General features: G+C 43.2%; 1 protein-coding gene across 3 annotated transcripts in view; it reads right to left on the reverse strand.

Annotated features, from left to right (window-relative positions):
* LOC139553855 (leucine zipper protein 1-like) overlaps positions 1-23,663 on the reverse strand; it is a 72,326-nt gene that overhangs the window by 26,608 nt on the left and 22,055 nt on the right. The window contains exon 2 of one of the 3 annotated variants that reach the window (XM_071366599.1): positions 15,141-15,231. The exons of the other annotated variants lie outside the window; for them this stretch is intronic. The gene's annotated coding sequence lies outside the window, so the exon portion shown is untranslated. The remainder of the gene's footprint in view (positions 1-15,140; positions 15,232-23,663) is intronic. 3 annotated transcript variants of the gene reach the window in all.

Here is a 23,663-nt window from a genome sequence, read left to right on the forward strand (position 1 = left end):
TGCACCATATCATTAGGGCCTTAGCCACTCTTCCTGCCTGCAGCTCCCAGTACATTCTGTTCCCTCCATGAAAGAGGGAAGAATAGAAAGAGGAAAAAAAATACAACTTTCTCCTGCACTTGACTTCGGATGTAGGGTTGCAGAATTCCGGGGAACTTTCAATAAATTCCTTGGTTTTCTAGAAATCCTGCTTGGAGGATCCAGATTCCCTGCTTATTCCCTCCTGATTCCGGGAATCCTCCAATCAGGATTTCGGGCAAACCAAAAGTTTGAAAGTTCGCTACCTTATTTGGAAGTCTAGCCTCGGGTTCTTATTCCTCGTAAACATTTGTTAATACCCGTCGGCTCGGTGCCCCTAGCCAATGACAATGGCTTCGACCTCATCTTTAGATGGTGTGTCTGTGTCTAATATTATTAGCTTAGACACTGAGGACTCAAACTGTGGGACTCTTGGCTGTCCTCAGTTGTGCTGCTGGATACTGGCAGGCCAGTGGAAGCCACAAGATGGCGGCAACCTGATGCTTGTGCTGCATTTTTTTTGTTTTTCCAAAAAGAAAACCATCTTATAATGTTCGGTTCTGTCGTTTCCTGTCATGTCACTTTCCTTGCTTTCTTTTTTTGTGGCAATTTATTTTTTAATAAATGAAAGGACGTTTGACGTTTCAATAGAGCCACGACTCAGGACTCTTAAACTGAAAGCCTATAGTAGCAGTTCATAAAAGGGAACTGAAATTGGACGACAAACACTAAATACATGTTCTTTGCTTTCCTTCTTGAGAAATGACTGCTTAGTATGAGTAATGAAATGTGGTGTAATACCGTGTAAATAAAATATCACTCAATAATTTTTTGATACTTAAGTAAATTTAGTCTGACCACATAGCAACTAAGCAGATGCCCCTTTCTGGGTTGACATCAATACCAACTTAGGTGTTTAATTGCAAGCTTTCTGTCAAGTCTTTGTGGCTTTCTCGTACCCTATTGGAAATCCAAAATGTTTCTGTGAATGAGCCAAACACCTGGTTATATGCCAGGTTAACTAAAGGACGGACCAACAGACAGAATAAAACAAACTTGATGGACCTGAAAATCAATGACAAATCAACCATGTTTACTTCTTTCCTTCCTGGTAACATCAAGACTTGATAAGAGCCTGTAGGGGGGACAAGAGTGGACACGTCCCTTAACAATATTGATTGCGCAATGTCAGCAATCGTTAAACTGCAATGTTGCAGTTAGGGCTGTAATGATTATGGAATTATAGGTAATGATTAATTGTCATGCAAATAGCCACGGTTATTAATTGTAAAAACATGTTTTGAGCTTGTATGATAATGCATATTCGAAAACTAGCTATGACATAGCTAATGAATCCGACACACTAGTCTCAAAAATGAATGGTTTTAACCACTTGGAACTTTTGGAAATTAAGCTTCTCCTTCTGACCATGCACGTTCTGCCCATAAAATGATTACCAAATTTACCCACTTCATATAGAAGTGAAAAACTGCTAATGGGTAAACTATATCTACTTGAATATAAAGTTCAATCCCTCTTCCTCTAAAACAAATGCATTAAGAGGATTGTTTTTTAAGTTCACGGTTATAGTCCATAATTATTGTTTACGCGATTACACAATAATTGTGCCAGCCCTAGTTACAGTATTCGCTTTGCCTTTTCAGAAAAAAAAGTACAAAATAAGTTCTCCTTTCACATCGTCACAGGTCCGTCCGTGCTACAGACCAATGAATCAAAATATCGACAGTGTGTGCGCACGCGCATCACTGTGTGTGTGGGCGCGTGTGCACCAGCGTGTGAAGAATCATTTGTAAAAGCAAGAAAGGGGTGACAGAGAGAGACCGAACAGGAGAGAGAAACAACTTGAAGAACGTTCTGCGGTGGTCTTGTGTTGTTTGACTTGGGTCTTCACAGTTCCACTCCGCAGACTCATCTGCACATCTATCACTCCAGTGTTAATTGCTAAATTGTAATTACTTCGCCACTATGGCCTATTTATTGCCTTACATCCTTACTACATTTGCACACACTGTATAAAGACTTTATTGGGTTATTGACTGTACGTCTGTTTATTACATGTGTAACTCCTGTTTTTGTTGCAGTTGGAAATGAGAACTTCTCAACTGGCCTACCAGGCTAAATAAAGGTGAAATAAAAAAAGAAAAGGCACAAAAACAACCTGGTGAAGTCCTTACATGGTTATAATGATCAGGGATGAAATGTATTTGCCCCAGGCTCATCACTCCCCTCCAAAACCTCCCCATCAAAACAGAGCCTTTTCTAGGTCCTACATAAATCTGGGTATGCAGCCTCCCTGCTGTGTTCCATGTCTATGGCCAAGGCCCTGGCACAGATACACCCAGGCCCTGACTCCATCTGCCAGCAGCATATCACTCACAGAGACAGTGAGTAAAAGCAGGAGAGTGAGCGACAGAGGCGGGTAAGAAATGGAGCAAGAGAGAGATGAAAACAGAGAGTATCTTCAGGGGAGCTTTGGAGAGGGGGTTTACGGGGGATTTATAGCAAGAGCCACGTCAGCTTTCATGCGAGAGATTATTCTGTCCCTCCGAAATGTACGACCTGATCAAGGACATGACTTTAAACAGCACCAATATAACTCCGAGTCCCTAGCAGCACGGCTGGCAACTGAACAGAAACAATATTAGACATCAAAAGACAGAAGCAAAACATTATCCTGTTGCTAGCTAGCCCTCTGGCAGTAGAAGACCATAGAGGAAGAAAGTGTCGTTCTCTAAGCGCCTTTTCCTCGGCTTGTTTTCATTTCAAAGTCTCAATACGCTAGTGAGAAGTCTGTGTAGCTTTCTCCCACTAAGATATGCATCTTCTCGTGATCTATTGATAGGAAAGGCACCTGTCAGTCTAAAAACAAGCAATGACAAGGAAACTGCTGGTTTGTCAGTCGACCGTCTGTCCCGCCTCCAGGTACCTATGTAATCTGTGTGTGCTGTGGTTGGCTGCAGTCAAATGTATTTTCACGCCGAAGGGAGAGCATGATGATTCTTTGTCATGTAATGTAAGTGGTAACGATGAGTTGAAATCCATATCATTTTTGTTTTGTGGCACATTCATTTATTTTCATTCACGTGTTTCATATAGCCAGCAAAGGAGTTGGGGCGCATAGTAAACAGCCTGACGATCGAACAGGAAGTGTTGACTAGTTCATAAAAGGTGTCGAAATGACGGAATAAGGTCAATCTCCTATCCCTTTGTCATTCATAAATCTTACAACGTACTTAAAAATCCATGGTATTGCGTCGGGAACAACCAAAGATCTCGTTTGTATTTTCCTAAGCTCCTGTCACGACTTGCCAGTGACCGCTAAAGTGACTCGTCATGGGTTGACCGGATCTTTGAGGTCAATGTCGGCAACTGCATCGGTGAGAGAGCAGTTCATTTGGCTCTCTAAATTTGCACACAGGTAGGCTACTGCTGGTTGTCGTCTGCTGATCAATAGGTAGTGGAGCACCTCATTCCGCTCCAAAACGATAAAATAAAAACAGATAGAATTTTATAAAAGCTAATGAAAATGTTTGCATTTCTAAAACCATTTTCCTGCAATTCTATATATAGTTTCTCAACAGGGAATCAATGTTTACTTGACAGAACACAACCTTTTTTCTTAGGTTTTTGCCACAAACTAAATTAAAAGAGTAGACTATTTGGCTGGCTACTCAATGTCCTTAGGGAAAACACTGGGAAGAGATATGGAGATCTGATCAAGTGGGGAGGGGGAGGATATGAATACCACTGACACGACCACCACTCCTCCTGTTCGCACGCCAGTCACAGCAGCTTGTGAGCATCTGCGGGCGACTGCGGTCCATACGAGCCGGCATGGCTGTAGTCTTTAATGGGATGTGTTCACAGCTACCTCCAGTGACAACAATGGCTACCGTTTCCCAGGGCCTTGCAGCTGCAATTCAAAATATTTGTCCCCCCATACTTTAACCATATCTGAAATGACAGCCAAGGTGCTCGAAAAACTTAAACTGTCCGGTGGAATTGGGCTGAAAAACTAACAGCAACTGGAGTGAGTAACTTGAGTGTCGGCCCTTTAGTGTAATATTAACAAAGTAAACAATTAGTTAGTACGTGGGATAGGACAAACTGTACGTACCAGCGCACTTTGTCTGGGGTGCAGTAAGGGCCCGTGCTTAAATCTGAATTTACCCTAGACTTATTCACAGTACTGCAGGGTGACATGGCGTTAGTGTCTCTTGAGATATTGCCCAACTCTACAACTCTGACACTGTCTGGGGTTGAAGGGCCAGTGAAAGACAATTTAAACACCACACAATTACTATGCCCTTGTCCTCAGGTTGGAGTTATGGACAGACACATTGACCACGTTTACATGTGCACAGTATTCTGGATAGTAGCTCATATCCCGCTTAACGTCTTATTTCGGGAAACGATGTTTACATGCATCTTTGATATTCCGCTCACGAGTTTCCCTGTATCCATGAAAACATAATATTCCTCATTTAAGTTGATATGGGTTAAATGGAATAGTAGCTGAAATATGGACACTCACTGTAGGTCTATAACCTCTCACCTTGTAGCATAATGTAATATGAACTCCTGCAGAATTATGGATTTCTTGCAGTAGAATTATGCAAACTTTAATTTTGTCTTGGGAACAGGAGTGGAAAAATATGATTTCTTTCTTCCAACATCTCTTGAAAAAATACAAAATGTGTGTGTAATGCAGGCTTGGGTTCTATACTGTACACCGGGGTATTTGGAAATAGCCAAGGGATGGTTTTTCAAAAACGTCAATAAGGTTGAAACAATTTTTTTTGAAGTTTTTCAATACATTTTTATATTTGTATCTACTTTAAGTTTATACCTGCAGTCAACTTGTGCAATACGTTAGGAGACGAAGCAGATCGTGTTCCTCACATGTCACATTATGAAGCTTCCTGTAGTTCCCTAAAACAGCTGAGCCAGTCACATGTTTGTTTATAAATGGCGCAACGTGAGAAAGCGGGAGCAGGTTAGTCCAGCTGTGTATTGACTCCGGTTACATTTTATATTGAATGTCAAGTATTTTATTCAATAGAGTGATCAGGGACGTGCAAATATAGTTTTCCTACACAGAAAATACATTAGTGCAGCACATTCAGCTGAAAATAGAAGTGCAACGCTCTTTGGCGAGCAGCCACACAAGTAAATTAACTTGCAATTTAACTTGCTAGTTATCTAAGTGGCTGAATTAATAAGGTGACGGGCCATTATATTAACTTTCTGCCATGTTTGAGAAGTCCAAGCTTTTTGGATGAGTTATCTGTAGGCTAAAGGCCCCCCCCTCCTTGAGCAAAGCAGGCAGGCCTGTTGCCCTACAGAGTCTCCAGACTCCAAACAGACACAGCGTGTACACGTGCTGCTCCAGAGTCAGTACTGTTCTTCCTTAAGGAGAAGCATGCGTCAAAATGTTGTTCATTTGCGTAATGTCTCATTTACATTTTGCTTGTAAATGTCCAAACTCACCAAAAATAACATTAATAAGCTCCTACCTACTGTACAGTGCATTCGGAAAGACCCCCCCCCCCACACACACACACTTTGTTAAACTACAGCCTTATTCTAAAATAAATGTAACTACTTTTATGTACACATGATACCCCATAATGACAAAGCGAAAACTGGTATTTTGAATTTTTGCAAAAGTAACTTTTTTTTTTTTACAGAAATACCTTATTTACATAAGTATTCAGACCCTTTGCTATGAGACTTGGAATTTAGTTCAGGTGCATCCTGTTTCCATTGATCATCCTTGAGATGTTTCTACAACTTGGAGTCCACGTGTCGTGGTACAGATCTGGGGAAGGGTACCAACAATTTCTGCAGCATTGAAGGTCCCCATCATTCTTAAATGGAAGAAGTTTGGAACCACCAAGACTCTTCCTAGAGCTGGCCGCCCGGCCAAACTGAGCAATCGGGGGAGAAGGGCCTTGGTCAGGGAGGTGACCAAGAACCCAATGGTTACTCTGCCAGAGTTCCTCTGTGGAGATGAGAGAACCTTCTAGAAAGAAAACCATCTCTGAAGCACTCCACCAATCAGGCCTTTATGGTAGAGTGGTCAGACGGAAGCCATTACTCAGTAAAAAAGGCACACGATAGCCCGCTTGGAGTTTGTCAAAAAGGCACCTAAAGGACTCTCAGACCATGAGAAACAAGATTATCTTGTCTGATGAAACCAAGATTGAACTCTGGCCTGAATGCCAAGCATCACGTCTGGAGGAAACCTGGCACCGCTCATCACTTGGCAAATACCATCCCAATGGTGAAGCATGGTGGTGGCAGCATCAGTTGTGGGAATGTTTTTCAGTGGCAGGACCTGGGAGACTAGTCAGGAGAGGGAATGATGGACAGAGCAAAGTACAGAAACATCCTTGATAAAAACCTGCTCCAGAGCACTCAGGACCTCAGACTGGGGTGAAGGTTAACCTTCCAACAGGACAACGACCCTAAGCACACAGCCAAGACAAAGCAGGAGTGGCTTCAGTATTCAATGTTCTTGAGTGGTCCAGTCAGAGCCCAGACTTGAACCCGATTGAACATCTCTGGAGAGACCTCAAAATACCTGTGCAAACGTGACAGAACCTGCAGAGAAGAATGGGAGAATCTCCCCAAATACAGGTGTGCCAAGCTTGTAACGTCATACCCAAGAAGACTCTAGGCTGTAATCGCTGCCTCAGGTGCTTCAACAAAGTACTGAGTAAAGGGTCTGAATACTTATGTACATTTCACAAGTATGTTTTAAAACATTTGCAAAAATTTCTAAACCCCTGTTTTTGCTTTGTCATTATGGGGTATTGGGTGTTGATTGAGGATCAGTTTAAAAATAGATCCATTTTAGAATAAGGCTGTAATGTTACAAAATGAAGAAAACGTGAATGTGTCTTAATACTTTCCGAATGCACTGTATATACAGTACCAGTTAAAGGTTTGGACACACCGACTCATTCAAGGGTTTTTCTTTATTTTTACCATTTTCTACATTGATAATCTACAATGAAGACATCAACACATATGGAATCATGTAGTAACGAAAAAGCGTTAAACAAATCAAAATACATTTTAAATGTGATATTCTTCAAAGTAGCCACCATTTATCTTGATGACAGCTTTGCACACTTGACATTCTCTCAACCAGCTTCATGAGGTAGTCAACTGGAATGCATTTCAATTAACAGGTGTGCCTTGTTAAAAGTAAATTTGTGGAATTTCCTTCTTAATGCGTTTAAGCCAAATCAGTTGTGTTGAGACAAGGTAGGGGTGGTAGACAGAAGATAGCCCTATTTGGTAAAAGACCAAGTCCATATTATGGCAAGAACAGCTCAAATAAGCAAAGAGAAATGACAGTCGATCATTATTTCAAGACATGAAGGTCAGCCAATAAGGAACATTTCAAGAACTTTGAAAGTTTCTTCAAGTGCAGTCGCAAAAACCATCAAGCGCTGTGATGATATTGGCTCTCATGAGGACCGCCACAGGAATGGAAGACCCAGTTAACTCTGCTGCAGAGGATACATTCATAAGAGTTACCATCTTCAGAAATTGCAGCACAAATAAATGATTCGCAGAGTTCAAGTAACAGCCACATCAACATCAACTGTTCAGAGGAGACAGCGTGAATTAGGCCTTCATGGTCAAATTGCTGCAAAGAAACCACTACTAAAAGGACACCAATAAGAAGAGACTTGCTTGGGCCAAGAAACACGAGCAATGGACACTAGACCGGTGGAAATCTGTCCTTTGGTCTGATGAGTCCAACTGAGATTTTTGGTTCCAATCGCCATGTCTTTGTGAGACACAGAGTAGGTGAACGGATGATCTCCGCATGTGTGGTTCCCACCATGAAGCATGGAGGAGGTGGTGTGATGGTGCTTTGCTGGTGACACTGTCAGTGATTTATTTCTAATTCAAGGCACACTTAACCAGCATGGCTACCACAGCATTCTGCAGCGATACGCCATCCCATTTGATTTGCGCTTGGTGGGACTATCATTTGTTTTTTTTAACAGGACAATGATCCAACACCTCCAGGCTGTGTAAGGGCTATTTGACCAAGAAGGAGAGTGAGGGTGCTGCATCAGATGACCTGGCCTCCACAATCACCCGACCTCAACCCAATTGAGATGGTTTGGGATGAGTTGGACCACAGAGTGAAGGAAAAGCAGCCAACAAGTGTTCTGCATATGTGGGAACTGCGTCAAGACTGTTGGAAAAGCATTACAGGTGAAGCTGGTTGAGAGAATGCCAAGAGTGTGCAAAGCTGTCATCAAGGCACTACATGACATACTACATGATTTCATGTGTGTCATTTCATAGTTTTGATGGTCTTCACTATTAGAAAATACTTCACTGTAGAAAATAGTAAAGATAAAGAGAAACCCTTGAATGAGTAGGTGTATCCAAACGTTTGACTGGTACTGTATATGTATAACTTCATGAGCTGGATTGCCTGTCTTTGCAATTTGTTTATTTTCGTTTATGCATTTTAGCTAGCAGTTTCCATAAAAATGTGCTATTACTTATGCTAATTTTGTAAGCATTCTGGTAAATCGACACACAAGGGGCTTTTCCCCCGTGTTTTTTTACGCCCCTTGTATATTATGAAACTCTGAATACCACCCAACCCTAGAGTAATGTGTTATCTTTGACACTGACGCAAGCAGATGCTGAGCAGACAGTATTTCAACCACATAAAACATGCACCCAAGACGAAGTCGTATTATCAGAAACGTTTCATAATTCTCAGCTTTTAATTTCCTTAAAACCGGTCAAACAGTTGGAGTTCGAGTTCTCTCCCCGGTCTCTAAATAACACAGACAACTTTAATAGTTGTAACTACATTGCTAATTCATTCTATCAATGTAAGACATTATTCTGGTGAGCACTACTTTATTTAGTCTTCTGGGACAACAAGTTATGACAGAAGAGAAGCTGCATGTATGTAACTATAGTTGACAAACAAGTAGCCTACCAAATGTCAGAAATTAGAAGCAGAAAGTTTACAGGTGAAAGTAGCCAGTAGCTATATGTTCCAGTATGGAGTATCAAGAAAAGAAATGGAACTATGATGGATGGAACTGCACAGGTAGCCTACTTTTTGAAGTGATTTGTTTGACAATCAGATGAAAACGTCACACAACACCCATGATATGCCAAACTGAGCCTGAGCAGACCGTAAAAGACAACAGTAAAACGGGATAGGATGTTTACCTGCCACAGTATCCTGTCTAAGATCAGCATATCCCAGACATCTTATCCGGATTTCTCAATACCGGGATACAAGCTTTTTCAGGTTATTGTAAACAGGACATGATGTTCACGCCTTAACTCAAACACAGAATACTTGAGTATCCTGAATAATAATGGGAAATAGGTATGCACGTAAACGTAGTCATCGATTAGGAGGAGGAAGAAGTGTGATGACGATTCATATTATAGCTGATGATTCATTAGAGAAGGGCTCCTTTGTGTGTGTAGCCTTTGTAACAAATGAGGATGATCTGAGTAATAAAGAAATACCTTTTATTACTCGCCCATAGGGCCCAGCGTCGTCCGGGTTTGGCCGAGGTAGGCCATCTTTATATATAAGAATTTGTTCTTAACCTACTTGCCTAGTTAAATAAAAGGTTAAATAAAAATACATGGAAGTGTTGGGAATGTAGGTAGGTGCGTATGTGTGTTGATCAGAGGGAAGTCCTGTTGTGAAACTAGTACTTAGAGGACATGGGCCAGCCATTGTGACCCGCCCTATCCTTTCACCAAGTAATGATGTCATCAGAAACAGGCAGCCTCGGGCAAAAGGAAAGAGAAGAGCTTCGGCAACAGGCAGGTTCACTGAGTGGGAACAGATGGGCAGAGGGAGGGAGACAGAGCATGTTCCTGTCCTGCGTCACTCACATTTGGCTACTTGTCTGAGCACATTGTACAGATGCTAGGAACAGCCTGTATATAATGTACATTCTAATACACTCACATGATCGTTCGTGAACACACACACACACTATGTCCCACTCCAACTGGCAACATACTGTTTACTTTGGTCAGCAGCAAGCAATCGGGAGCACTTCCCCTTCTCTAGAACTACTGTATAACTCAGTCTCTGGTCTGTGAGGGGTAGAACAGACTCTCTAGAACTATGACTCTATGTCTCTACCTCCACAGACTGCCCGACAACCATTAGCACACATACATGAACATGCCAAGCTCCAAGCTACAGTATGCACTGAAACTCATCCATAGCATTAGGTCTCATAGAATCAGACTAGACACTAACTCACAGCTCCACACCATTAGGTCTCATAGATTCAGACAAGACACTAAACATACAGCTCCAAAATTACACGTCTCTTACAAGATGGAGCATAAATCCACTATAATGAAATACAAAAGCATTTTCACATAAAACATTAACTCCAAACCAATTGTAAATTAAAAAATATATACTTAATTAAGTATGCTATAACAATACTAACTGGTACTTAGTATCCTGGACTTAATGCGAAGACTGAAATGCTGTTGCTGAATGTCCACTGTCCCTGTCAAATAAATACATTCCTTAAACTGAGACGGTCCATTGGTTTTCTATATCCAAGAATTATCTCTGCTCTCTCCTCTATTGACTACCATCCACTGTCAAGGTCAGAGAAAACAGGGAGGGTATGCACACTGGCACCAAGACCCAATAGCACTTCACCAGTTCAAGGTTACGGCACAATACATAAGTCAGGGACAATACAATAGGACAGTGTGAGAGGACCCTCTAACAGGGGTGGGCAACTGCAGTCCTCGGGGGCCTGATTGGTGGCACACTTTCTCCATACCTAGCAAAACACAGCTGATTAAACCAAATTCCATTCTAAACTGAAGATCATGATTATTGAAGTCAGGTGTGTTAGTTGGGGCAAAACTGGGACACCAATCAGACCCCCGGGGACTGGAATTTCCCACCCCTGCTAGTAGGAGCCCAGTGAGATGGTGATTGGGACCAATGCCCAGATTGAATTCTTATGGAACATTTGTAGGGCATGTCATATGAGTGTAGTACAGTGCACAACTGTTGAGAAGGTGTGTGTGTCTCTCAAGTAGACGGTAAGTATGCATGTCAGTGAGTGAGTGTGCTCTCGTGTGTCAGCAACAGCCAGAACAGATGCCCTAGGGCACTGGTCAAAGATACTTCAAAGATTGATTCATATTTCCTCTCTCCCTCCCTCCCGTCAGTCCGTCTGGATGCCAGCCCTCTCCGGTTGGCACAGCCTGGCAGCGAGAGTGTTGGCATTAGATACCCACAGCGGCTGCAAGACGGCACTGTGGGAGCATCAGATTCACTGCGTCTCTTGTGTGAGAGGCTGACAGAGGGATGAGTAACTAAGTAGGAGAGACAGGGTATACGAGAGACAGGGTATGAGAAAGAGAGAAAGAGGTACAAAGCGATGGGGAGTGAGCCCACAGAATGCTGAGCAGGGCTTTGCCAGACCGGAACAATGCAGCAGGAATGCAGCACTCTCCAGCACTTATCATCATCATCACAGGCTAGAGACACAGAGTGGGGGAGGGAGAGAAATAAAGAGAGAAATGGAGAAAGTGAGGCAGAGGAGGGAAAAAAGAGGCAGTAGAAGTGATAAGAGAAAGAGAAACAGAGCGGGAGAAATGTAATGTTGTTTAGGATAAACAGAAGAGGTTGGGTGGTGGATGGAGGTACATCCAGCCTGCAGTCAGGGGAATAGACATCACACCGGCCGGCGTAGCTCTGTCACAGAGCAGAGACTGGTGCTTCATTCCCCCTCCCCTTTCTCTTACCTTATAATGCAGCGGTATTTAAAAAGACACAAAGGAATAAACCCATGGAGATAAACGGAGGACAGAGGTCTCTATACAGAGAGTGAGGAGGTGGAGGATTCATCTTACAGTGTATGTGCCTGCTACTTGAGTCTACAGAGACAGAAAGACCCAGAAATACATCTGGGTTGTTGATTGACTCATTAATGTCACAGAGTGACAGTAGCTGTATGTGTTTGGAATGGATACAGTAGCTCTATCCACTACCACTGGGAGATATGATACAGCATAGCGTATTCATACAGTCTCTTCTCAAACTTCTGTATATGCAGTATTTACAACAATACAGTCTACCTCCTTTACCATGACAACGACACACATTGACCATGTTCTAATTTACACCTGAAGAAAGAATACAACCGAATGGGAAGACCAATTAATCAAGCCTCTATGGGTTTAAACAGTCTCCTTTGGATACTTGATTTTATAAACCAGGTGGGTTGATGCCTGAATGCTGACAGCAGTGGTATATCAGACCGTAAATCACAGGTATTTTTTAATCAGTCCTAATCCATACTATATTGACCATATACCACACCCCCTCTTGCCAAATTGCTTAAAATGTACCACTCTCCATAGATAAGTGTTCATAGATACTATCCAAAGTTATTAGCATGCTGAAGCAGACGGTGCCCGCAGCCTGAGTAGACTTGACTTGGACAGTCAGTGACACATTTTCTTTTACGGAGAGAGCACATTACTGGGAGGGTGTTATTTTGGGCATCCGTGTGAGCTGGCGCTCCGTGTGTGAGCGTCTGTGTCTGTGTGCCACTGCACCAGGGTTGCCATTTTCTACATTGTAGAATAACAGTGAAGACATCAAAACCATGAAATAACACATATGGAACCATGTAGTAAACGGAAGGGAAAAAAAAGTTAAACAAATCAAAATCTATTTTATTTTGGAGATTCTTCAAAGTAGCCACCCTTTGCCTTGACAGCTTTGCAAATGCTTGGCATTCTCTCAACCAGCTTCACCTGGAATGCTTTTCCAACAGTCTTGAAGGAGTTCCCACATATGCTGAGCATTTTTCCTTCACTGTGCGGCACAACTCATCCCAAACCATCTCAATTGGGTTGAGGTTGGGTGATTGTGGAGGCCAGGTCATCTGATGCAGCACTCCAGCATTCTCCTTCTTGGTCAAATTCCCCTTACACAGCCTGGAGGCGTGTTGGGTCATTGTCCTGTTGAAAAACAAATGACACAAATGCAGAATGCTGTGGTAGCCATGCTGGTTAAGTACTAAATTAATCAGACAGCAAAGCACCCCCACACCATCACACCTCCTCCTCCATGCTTTACGGTGGGAACCACACATGCAGAGATCATCTGTTCACCTACTCTGCATCTCACAAAGACACGGCAGTTGGAACCAAACATCTCAAATTTGGACTCCGACCAAAAGGACAGATTTCCACCGGTCTAATTTTCATTGCTCATGTTTCTTGGCCCAAGCAAGTCTTCTTATTGGTGTTGTTTAGTAGTGGTTTCTTTGCAGCAATTCGCCCATGAAAGCCTGATTCACGCAGTCTCCTCTGAACAGTTGATGTGTCTGTTACTTGAACTCTGTGAAACATTTATTTGTGCTTTATTTTTGCAACTGCCTTTGAAGAAACTTACAAAGGTCTTGAAATTTTCCAGATTGACTGACCTTCATGTCTTAAAGTAATGGACTGTCATTCTTCTTTGCTTATTTGAGCTGTTCTTGCCATAATATGGACTTGGTCTTTTACCAAATAGGGCTATCTTCTGTGTAAGAAATTCCACAAATTAACTTTTAACAAGGAACACCTGTTAATTGAAATGCATTCCAGGTGACTACCTCATGAATCTGGTTAAGAGAATGCCAAGAGTGTGAAAAGCTGTAATCAAGGCAAATGGTGGCTATGTTGAAGAATCTCACATTTAAAATATATTTTGATTTGTTTAACACTTTTGTCGTTACTACAAGATTCCATGTGTTATTTCATAGCTTTGATGTCGTCACTATTATTCTAAAATGTAGAAAACAGTAAAACAAATTAAGAAAAAGCCTTGAAAAAAATGGTACTGTACATTTTATTAATATATAATTCAGTGACTGAAATTACATCCCCATCCTCAGTAGTCTATTCCAGCAGGCTATTGGGAAACACAAGCACTTCTTACCTGGAAATCGCCTCGCTAATCATGTGAAATAAATTAGTCTACCAATTTGAACTAAGCAAGCTGCCTAATCATTCAGCTTACCTACTACATCTTGACTAGGCTACTGTAAGCTATCTGAAATTAGATATTGGCCACTATTTTTCAGAAAAAACATAAATAGCATTAGTAGTTGTATTTTTGAAATATATAAACAAACAAAATAATATACATAGGTTACCTGCATCTAGCTAAGCAAACCATGGCAACGTTTAATTACTATCATAAACCCAGATTTAGTAGCCTATTAAAAGTCAATCTCGCAAATAGGCCATTTATAGCAGTTTGTACTTTGTAGTCTTAACATCTGGCACATAACGGCAAAATTGCCACAAAATAGCCTCTTAACATTCGTTTTTTTTAAGTTCGTCCAAGTGTTTCTTGCACAGAGATTGAGATCCTCTGTCCAACTTTCATCACAAACCCTCCTGTCGGATTTATCTAGAGTTCTGTACAAGGGCAAAAGGGATTTATTTATTATAGCTCGCAATAATGATTCATTTTGATGGAAAACCTAATTTTGCTTCTTAATTAGCTCGATAACGTTACGAGAAAAGGGTTGGATAAATGTTCCAACAGTTTTCAGGCCTTGTGGGTTTTGAGTGGTCTTTGTGCTATGTGTGTTTGACCTGGAAACCCTGCACTGCGTGTGTATGTGTGCCACTCCTCGCTGACCTAAGGGTATAGGGAAGGAAGCACAACGCCGGCTTTAGTGCAACACTGCCCAGGCCCGCCAGGAAACAGGCTTACAAAGGGTTCAGAGGTAAGAACCGGCCTTGGAATCCGGAACCTTCCTACCAAATTCACACTACGTTTCCTCTTCCAACTGAGCAGCTGGACGAAAAAACAAATTGTCGCACACATATGGGCACAGGAGTGCCAATACACATAAACATTTGGGCACAGTGCACACACAGTGAGCACACGCACATACAATCTCTACAGATGTAGATCCGGTAAGGGTACGAAAGACAGTCTTGACAAACACACTGAACAAATACAGGAAGTAGGATGTAGATACTGTAATCTTAAGTGTACACAGTCTTGACAGACAATTTACCTGCTGCTTATTTGGGTGCTAAGAAGCTGGTAAACAAGGCCTCTGTCTCCAGGTGGTTTCACCATGGAGCTCTATCCACAGGCCCTATAACCTGAGAGAGAACACACACAGGGCAGACCATAATATGAGTTTCTCAGATTCTACCATAGTAATGATTCATAGCATCCTTTCACCATTGTTGTGCTTGGTAGTCAACTGACAATGGGATCAGTGTAAATAGAACCGTTCATACGAAGGCATCTTACCTGTGTTTACACAGGTAGCCCAAATTATCAGCATTGTGCCGTCTGTGCAAATGCAGCCATTGACTAGAGGTGGTCTGAGGACTGAGAAGTCGGTCAGATATGTGCCACATTTCGTTGCTCAGCAATTGTCTCATGCATGACCAGACAATCGTTTTTGGCTGGCCTGGCCCAACAACAGTGCTCCATTCATTCCATTCTGGCCCTACGTCGAGCACTACTTCTCCTCTCAAACATGGGTTGCCACAGAAGACCAGGAGATTTTTTTTATTTTCTTCTGACACATGAACCGGTTTTGTGCAGTAGCATTCCATATGTTTCATTAAGCACAAAGAATCCACCGTTAAGACTATATGTCTGGTATGGATTTTCAAGTGGGGAAGAGGGGGAAACATCCCTTTAGTGACGTAGAAAAGGAAAATATGTCAGTGAGAAGAGAGGAAAGATTGAAGGAACACAAGTTCTCACAGACAGACGAAAGAGAGACTGAAATAACAGGAGGACCCCCTCTCCCCGCTACAGTACACTGGTAACTGCAGACATACTTATTTAATGTATACCCCCACCGTGCCTGCAGTAGGACTACTCCAGTACACCCTTTGCTACAAGGATGTTGCTAATTCAAGGGTAACCCCTTAGTATTGGGCAGCTCATGGTACATTCATGAGCTCTCACACAGTAGTCATTGAATAAACAGACCGATCTGCTGAATAATGGCACGCATACTGGACATTCTGTTTAACTGGAAGGTGATGCATCAGGTCAGTTTGTCACAAGGAGCCCAGCAAACACACAAATGACCACACAGCGTTGTCTCAACGTTGACTCCAAGTTGTGGGGCTCAACAGGCCTTGCTACCTTTACACTCATAAACATGGATCCTCTAGGTCAGTTGAATAGCAGGAGTACTATCATGCTGTTTACAATTTAAACTACGACCACTAGTGGAAAGACAGCGTCAGAAAGTACACCACATTTCTTAAAAATGTTTCCCTTTCTATGATTACGCAAGGGGGCAAAGTACGGCACGAAGTACAGAGCTAGAACCACCCCATTTTGGGACCTTTAATAAACAACATTGAGCCGCCTTGAAGAAATTATCAACATTTGGCCTCTGACAAGTCAAATCCAGGCTGATAAAGCACTCTACTGGTGTGTATATTTCTAAGCACCTCGTCCCACACACACACACTTCCCCGTGCACATCAAACCAGCCAGACCCTCTGACCCACCTGGCGTGAGGCATCTGGGTAGAGATTTGACCCAAATATTGTCACGGCTGGTACCAATAACTACCAAATCAAATCAAAGGGCAGACCAAACGTGCAAACCCTGCTACCCCCCTACCCCCTTCAGAGCGAGCTGGTTTCTAATCTCGTCGTACTGTGTTCCCGAGTACAGAGCAGCAAATCACATATCAAAGAATTTACACGTAACAACGAATACACCTTCTCATGTAGTTTGTGGGTGGCCATTATAAAATGACCTCTCCTAGTTCATCGGTCATCTGACACTGTACAGTTTTAGCTTAAACCAGGAGACATATTTGTTGATATCATGTGATCAAATCTTTCTGGATCAGTAACCTCTTTTTCTTACTGGTAAAGGGCAGATCTCTGGAGTCCAAAGTAAATCAGCTCATGACAGATGTAACAGAAGTTGCGTTCTACATGCCAGTCGGGGAATGTTATGGAGGGCCTCCGGCATGGAGTAATGGTAACAGTGATAGGATACAGGATATCAGAAATGCAGAGGATTGAACTTGTGAAGCAGAGGTTTGAGCTACAATTATGAACACTGACATGGGCACTTGATCCGTAATTGCGTTGCGGAGTATGCAAACTATCCTTTCAGGTTGCACAAATGACTGAAACAGCCAAGTACCAAATCACTTAATTCATTTAGAGACAAGAAATAGATGGAGAAAAAGGATAGATCAGTCAAAACAATACGGGGGAAAAAGACCACTATGTAACGACAGAGAGAGCAAGGGAGAAAGAAAGTGAGCGGGGGGAGAGCTCATGTTCAATTTCCTTACCGCAACATTTCAGGGCATTAAAATACATGCAGGGTTCTTTCTGCGCTGGAGATAGTTTGCATGGGAGCCCATTTCCTGTGAGTGATTAGCAGGGAAGTGGATAAGGAGGGGGCTGTGGTTTGCTCTGAGAGTTCTTGAATTGTTTTGTCTACGAGCAAAGGAAAGGAATGCCCAAATTAAACATGCTGAACAGGATGCCCAGAGAGGTACGAAACCGGGAAGGGTGGAAGGGGGAGGGGGGGGCGAAGGGAGGGAAGCGGAAAACAACAAAGAAAATAATATAACACCAAATAGATTTTTCAATTTCAGACAACAAACCGCAAGTGCATGCCACCCACTCGTATTCACATTCCATCAGATAGGGATGGTGCACAGGAATGTTGTACCGTGTTGATAGAGCAGTCATATGCCCCGCCAGAAGGAGACCGCAAGATCCTTTATTTCACTCAAAACCTGAACAACTTGTAGGGACTGTAGACGGAATACAAAAGGGAAAGCCAGCCACTTCGTGGAAATTGACGCCTCACTTCCAGACAATCTAAACACCTTCTGGCTGCCAGGCCAGACAGCATCCCAAGCAGTGTCCTCAGAGCATGCGCAGACCAGCTGGCTGGAGTGTTTGAGGACATATTAAAATCTCTCACTATCCCAGTCGGTTGTCCCCACTTGCATCAAGGTGTCTACCATTGTTCCTGTACCCAAGAAAGCGAAGGTTACTGAACTAAATGACCATCTCCCCATAGCATTCACTTTTGTAATCATGAAGTGCTTTGAGAGGCTAATTAAGGACCATATTACCACCTTACACCCTAGACCCACTACAATTTTCATACAGCTCCAACAGATCCACGGACGACGCAATCGCCATTGCACAATCCCACCTAGACAAGAGAAATACCTATGTAAGAATGCTGTTCATTGACTACAGCTCAGCCTTCAACACCATAGTGCCCTCCAAGCTCATCACTAAGCTTAGGGCCTGAACATCTCGCTGTGCAACTGGGTCCTGGACTTCCTGATGGGACGACCCCAAGAGGAAGGTAAGCAACACCTCCCCAACGCTGATCTCAACATGGGGGCCCCACAAGGGTGCGTGCTCAGTCCCCTCCTATACTCCCTGTTCACCCATGACTGTGGTGCCACGCACGTCTCTAACTTAATCATCAAGTTTGCTGACAACAACAGTGGTAGGCCTAATTACCAACAACGAAGACAGTCTACGCGGAGGGGCGGAGTGCCTTGGCGGAGTGGTCCCAAGAAAATAACCTCTCACTCAACGTCAACAAAATGAAAGCGCTGATCGTGGACTACAGGAGACAGCATGCCCAAATCCTCATCGATGGGGCCTGCTGGAGAGGGTGAAAAGTTTCTCAGCGTGCAAATCACTGCTGACCTGAAATGGTCCCTTTACACAGACAGTGTGGTGAAAAAGGGAGCATCTTCGGAACCTACTTTGTTCAACTGTTGAATTTAGGGCCATGTTACTTGTTATTTCATTCCGTCGGTGAGTGTGTTGCATAGGGAGTTGTGTGTGCAAACGATTCCGTAATGGATTGTTGCCTGGGCTTTGCTCATCATGACGCTTGTTGGCCTATGCCTCATTTTTCTTCGCCATGCATTCGCCATGCTGTATTTACATGCCTGTGTTTCAATTGGTAGAATAAGTTGCTTGTGTTACTGCAAGTGGTTGTTATAGTTTTGCAACAGTTCAAGCACACCGCCTCACTCTGCTCGATATCACTAGGTTTAAAACCAACATAAGACGAAACAACAGACACAGCATCTTTCTTTGGCAGTAATTGTTCTTGCATTTCTGGGACTTCATTTTCTTAATCTCAGTTAATTTCCCCCCGCTAATGAACGAAGCTACTCGCAACATCACTTGGGAGAACCGCCAACAACAGGTGTGGGAAGCATGGGGTAGAACATGGCTCTGATTGGCTGCTGTAGTCTTGGTTGACTGAACCGGAAGATGAAACCCTTGTTGCGGCAAACCAGCCAGAGCCCGGAATTGAACCCGATTGAACATCTCTGGAGAGACCTGGAAATAGTTGTGCAGAGACACTCCCCATCCAACTTGACAGAGCTTGAGGATCTTCAGAGAAGAATGGGAGAAACTCCCCAAATACAGGTGTGTCAAACTTGTAGCATCATAACCAAAAAGACTCGAGGCTGTAATTGCGGCCAAAAGGTACAATTATGTAAATGTGATTATATATATATATTTTTTTTTAAATACATGTCTAACAAAAACTGTTTTTCCTTTCTCATTATGGGGTATTGCGTGTAGATTGATGAAGGGGGGGACAATTTAAAACATTTTAGAATACGGCTTTAAATGTAACAAAATGTGAAAAAAGTGGTCTGAAACCTTCCCGAATGCTCTGTATACTACATGGCTCATTCTAGGATTTCTACTACTGTACATTGCATTTTAGTTACGGTTAATACACATAGCATATTTATACACTGGATTAAACATAGCTCACTAATATATCTACTGCTGTACATATCATTCCAAGCATATCTTGTGTAAATTCATCATTCTATAGCTAGAAAAACAAGCATTTCGCTGCACCCGCGATAACATCTGCAAATCTGTGTATGCGACCAATAAACTGATTTGATGTATTATATTTTATCCCAAGATGAAAAGCAACCTTCACGTGGCACTCCAGTCTCCTTTTCACCTCATTTAACACCCGCTTTACTTTTTTTAAGTCAGTCATGACAAAGCACAAGTGGGGAGGCTTTCCTCTTCTGTTCTCATTGTTCCTCTATTCTTCCTGAAGCAAGGGGGGAGGCCGGTGACATCACGGATTCCCATTAGACCCACTCCTTGAAGTTTGCAGTTCCTCAAAACATATGCTTTTTACCCTTTAGAATGTGTGTACTTTAGTGGGGGCGGGGGGGGTTATACTTGGGATATTGCTTTTCAAAAGTGAAAGCTCAAAAATAGCAGGAGGACATCTTTAAGGGAAACTTCAGGATTTTATCTAGTTCCCCAGAGTGAGATGAACTCGTGGATACCATTTTTTGTAATTTCTTTTATTTTTTTTTATTGCGTCCAGTATGGATCTCATTGCCAAAATCCTGAAGTACACCTATAAGTCATTTCTTTCCTTTCTCAAACGGCTTTTGTTCCACACTGTACACCCCAGAATGGAAGGAAGAGTAAAAGCAGCAAAACGATGTACAGTTACTAGACAACTGTCATCGTTATCACAAAAAGCAGTAATACTAAGCCTCCTACTATTGCTGCTCCTCGTCCTTTTAAAATAGTTACAGAACATTCCCCAGGCCAGCCCACACAATAAGGTGACTCACTTGGGTAAAAAAGGTATTTCTTGGACTTGAATTGATTCGTATTGCTTCCTTATAAGGTCTGCTGCCCATTCAGGGCTTTTGTGTTTGGCATGTCGGAGGGGCCAGATGCTTTAGACCTCCAGCTCGGAGGGAGAGCAGATAAAACAGGACTTTAACTGCATTCTTCACGGCCGACGCTGGGGCCCACCTATCCACACCCATCCTCAGACCAGCATGAGGGAAGGAGAAAGGGAAATGAAGGGAGAATTACAATGAGTTGGTCGGTCCAAGTAGGTGGGCGAAGGATTTTCTTGGCCCTTGGCACCATCACAGTCACTGTTGTGCCCTTGTTTGACCAGGGAGGGGGAAACTTACATCTGGCACTTAGAGCCATGTTTATCAAAGTCATCAAGAGCACCAACACAGTAAAATGGCTGACGTCTGTCAGTGGGGAGGGAAGGACCCGAGGATGCTGAGTGAAGCTGCATGCCAGTCAGAAAATGAGAAAACTGTGGCTCAATCAAGTAACTGAACCCAACGTGTAGAACCATGACAGGGCATTGTTCAGTTCACAGCAAAGGGGAGGAGGGCCAGCTTAGCTAGACAAATAAATCCAGACACACGAGAAGAAAAAAAATAAAAACGGCAGAATGTTGGATCCTAAAAAAAAAATGCAGAGTATTCCAGAACACAAATGAGCTAGTCAGGTCTAGGAGTGAAGGATTCCTGTGGAGCAAGCTGCCGCGGTAGCCAGCTCTTCCTGTAGCCTTATTACTCAGGACAAAGGAAGGCCCATGTCACCGAGGCAGGCAGGGAGGGAGGGAGAGGCAGGAACGCCAGACAAGGAAGTGCCTTACTTATCCTATTATGGCTGTATGCAGGTCCAATAAAAGGTTCCAAGTTTTATTAGTCGTACGGGACATGCATGATATACATCTAACGAAATGCTTACATAACGATAGAGTAAATCACCTTGTGACAGGTTGAAAGTTGCCTACTGTACAGGGAAAACGGTGATTGGTAAGCATTTCAAACCTACTAGCAAGACGACTGAACAAAACACACAATCGCAACTCGATGGGATTCTCCAGTTAAATGTCCTTTTTAGTCCAGGATAAATGCTTAATCTGTATCCGGGCAACCAGCCCTATAAACAGAGATTTCACACTTAACTCTGGGTTAAGTAGGACATTGGAAGCTTAACATGGAACCTAAAACAGCATATGTGCCGTGATGTGACCTAGCGATGGGCATGGAAAAATAAGGGAAGGAAGGACGGGTATAAATGAGGCTGCATGAGGGCCTTCCAGATGGCAGGACGATGATGCCTCGCACATGGGCCGTGTGTGTGTGTGTGTGTCTCCTCAGCAGACTCCTTCGCTAGACCAGGCCAAAGACAACACGGCACTCCAACCAGAGAGGTTAGAGAGAACGGATCAAACAGTGAGGACGGCCCTATTTCTATCCCCCCCAACGCCTGGATACAGCAGTCAGACGGGACCTAGCGACTTGAAACGAGGCTTCCAAATTCTTCAAACATTTCTATTTTTACAGCTATTTTGCGTCACGAGACTGCTAGCATGAGGAGGGGAGGGGGGAGCGCGAGAGAGACACCCAACCCACTCGTTACGCACTGCCCCTTTTCAAAGAGCTGATGGAGTTTGCGATGGATCGGGCAGAAAAATAACACTGACAAAAGCTTCCATCCAGACATGTTAGCACATACAGTGGGGAGAACAAGTATTTGATACACTGCCGATTTTGCAGGTTTTCCTACTTACAAAGCATGTAGAGGTCTGTAATTTTTATAATAGATACACTTCAACTGTGAGAGACGGAATCTAAAACAAAAATCCAGAAAATCACATTGTATGATTTTTAAGTAATTAATTTGCATTTTATTGCATGACATAAGTATTTGATCACCTACCAATCAGTAAGAATTCCGGCTCTCACAGACCTGTTAGTTTTTCTTTAAGAAGCCCTCCTGTTCTTCACTCGTTACCTGTATGAAAGACACCTGTCCACACACTCAATCAAACAGACTCCAACCTCTCCACAATGGCCAAGACCAGAGAGCTGTGTAAGGACATTAGGGATACAATTGTAGGCCTGCATAAGGCTGGGATGGGCTACAGGACAATAGGCAAGCAGCTTGGTGAGAAGGCAACAACTGTTGGCGCAATTATTAGAAAATGGAAGAAGTTCAAGATGACGGTCAATCACCCTCGGTCTGGGGCTCCATGCAAGATCTCACCTCGTGGGGCATCAATGATCATGAGGAAGGTGAGGGATCAGCCCAGAACTACACGGCAGGACCTGGTCAATGACCTGAAGAGAGCTGGGACCACAGTCTCAAAGAAAACCATTAGTAACACACCATGCCGTCATGGATTAAAATCCTGCAGCGCACGCAAGGTCCCCCTGCTCAAGCCAGCGCATGTCCAGGCCCGTCTGAAGTTTGCCAATGACCATCTGGATGATCCAGAGGAGGAATGGGAGAAGGTCATGTGGTCTGATGAGACAAAAATAGAGCTTTTTGGTCTAAACTCCACTCGCCGTGTTTGGAGGAAGAAGAAGGATGAGTACAACCCCAAGAACACCATCCCAACCGTGAAGCATGGAGGTGGAAACATCATTCTTTGGGGATGCTTTTCTGCAAAGGGGACAGGCCGACTGCACCGTATTGAGGGGAGGATGGATGGGGCCATGTATCGCGAGATCATGGCCAACAACCTCCTTCCCTCAGTAAGAGCATTGAAGATGGGTCGTGGCTGGTTCTTCCAGCATGACAACGACCCGAAACACACAGCCAGGGCAACTAAGGAGTGGCTCCGTAAGAAGCATCTCAAGGTCCTGGAGTGGCCTAGCCAGTCTCCAGACCTGAACCCAATAGAAAATCTTTGGAGGGAGCTGAAAGTCCGTATTGCCCAGCGA

This window comes from Salvelinus alpinus, chromosome 25 (assembly GCF_045679555.1).
Source record: "Salvelinus alpinus chromosome 25, SLU_Salpinus.1, whole genome shotgun sequence".
In the NCBI taxonomy this organism is placed as follows: domain Eukaryota; kingdom Metazoa; phylum Chordata; class Actinopteri; order Salmoniformes; family Salmonidae; genus Salvelinus; species Salvelinus alpinus.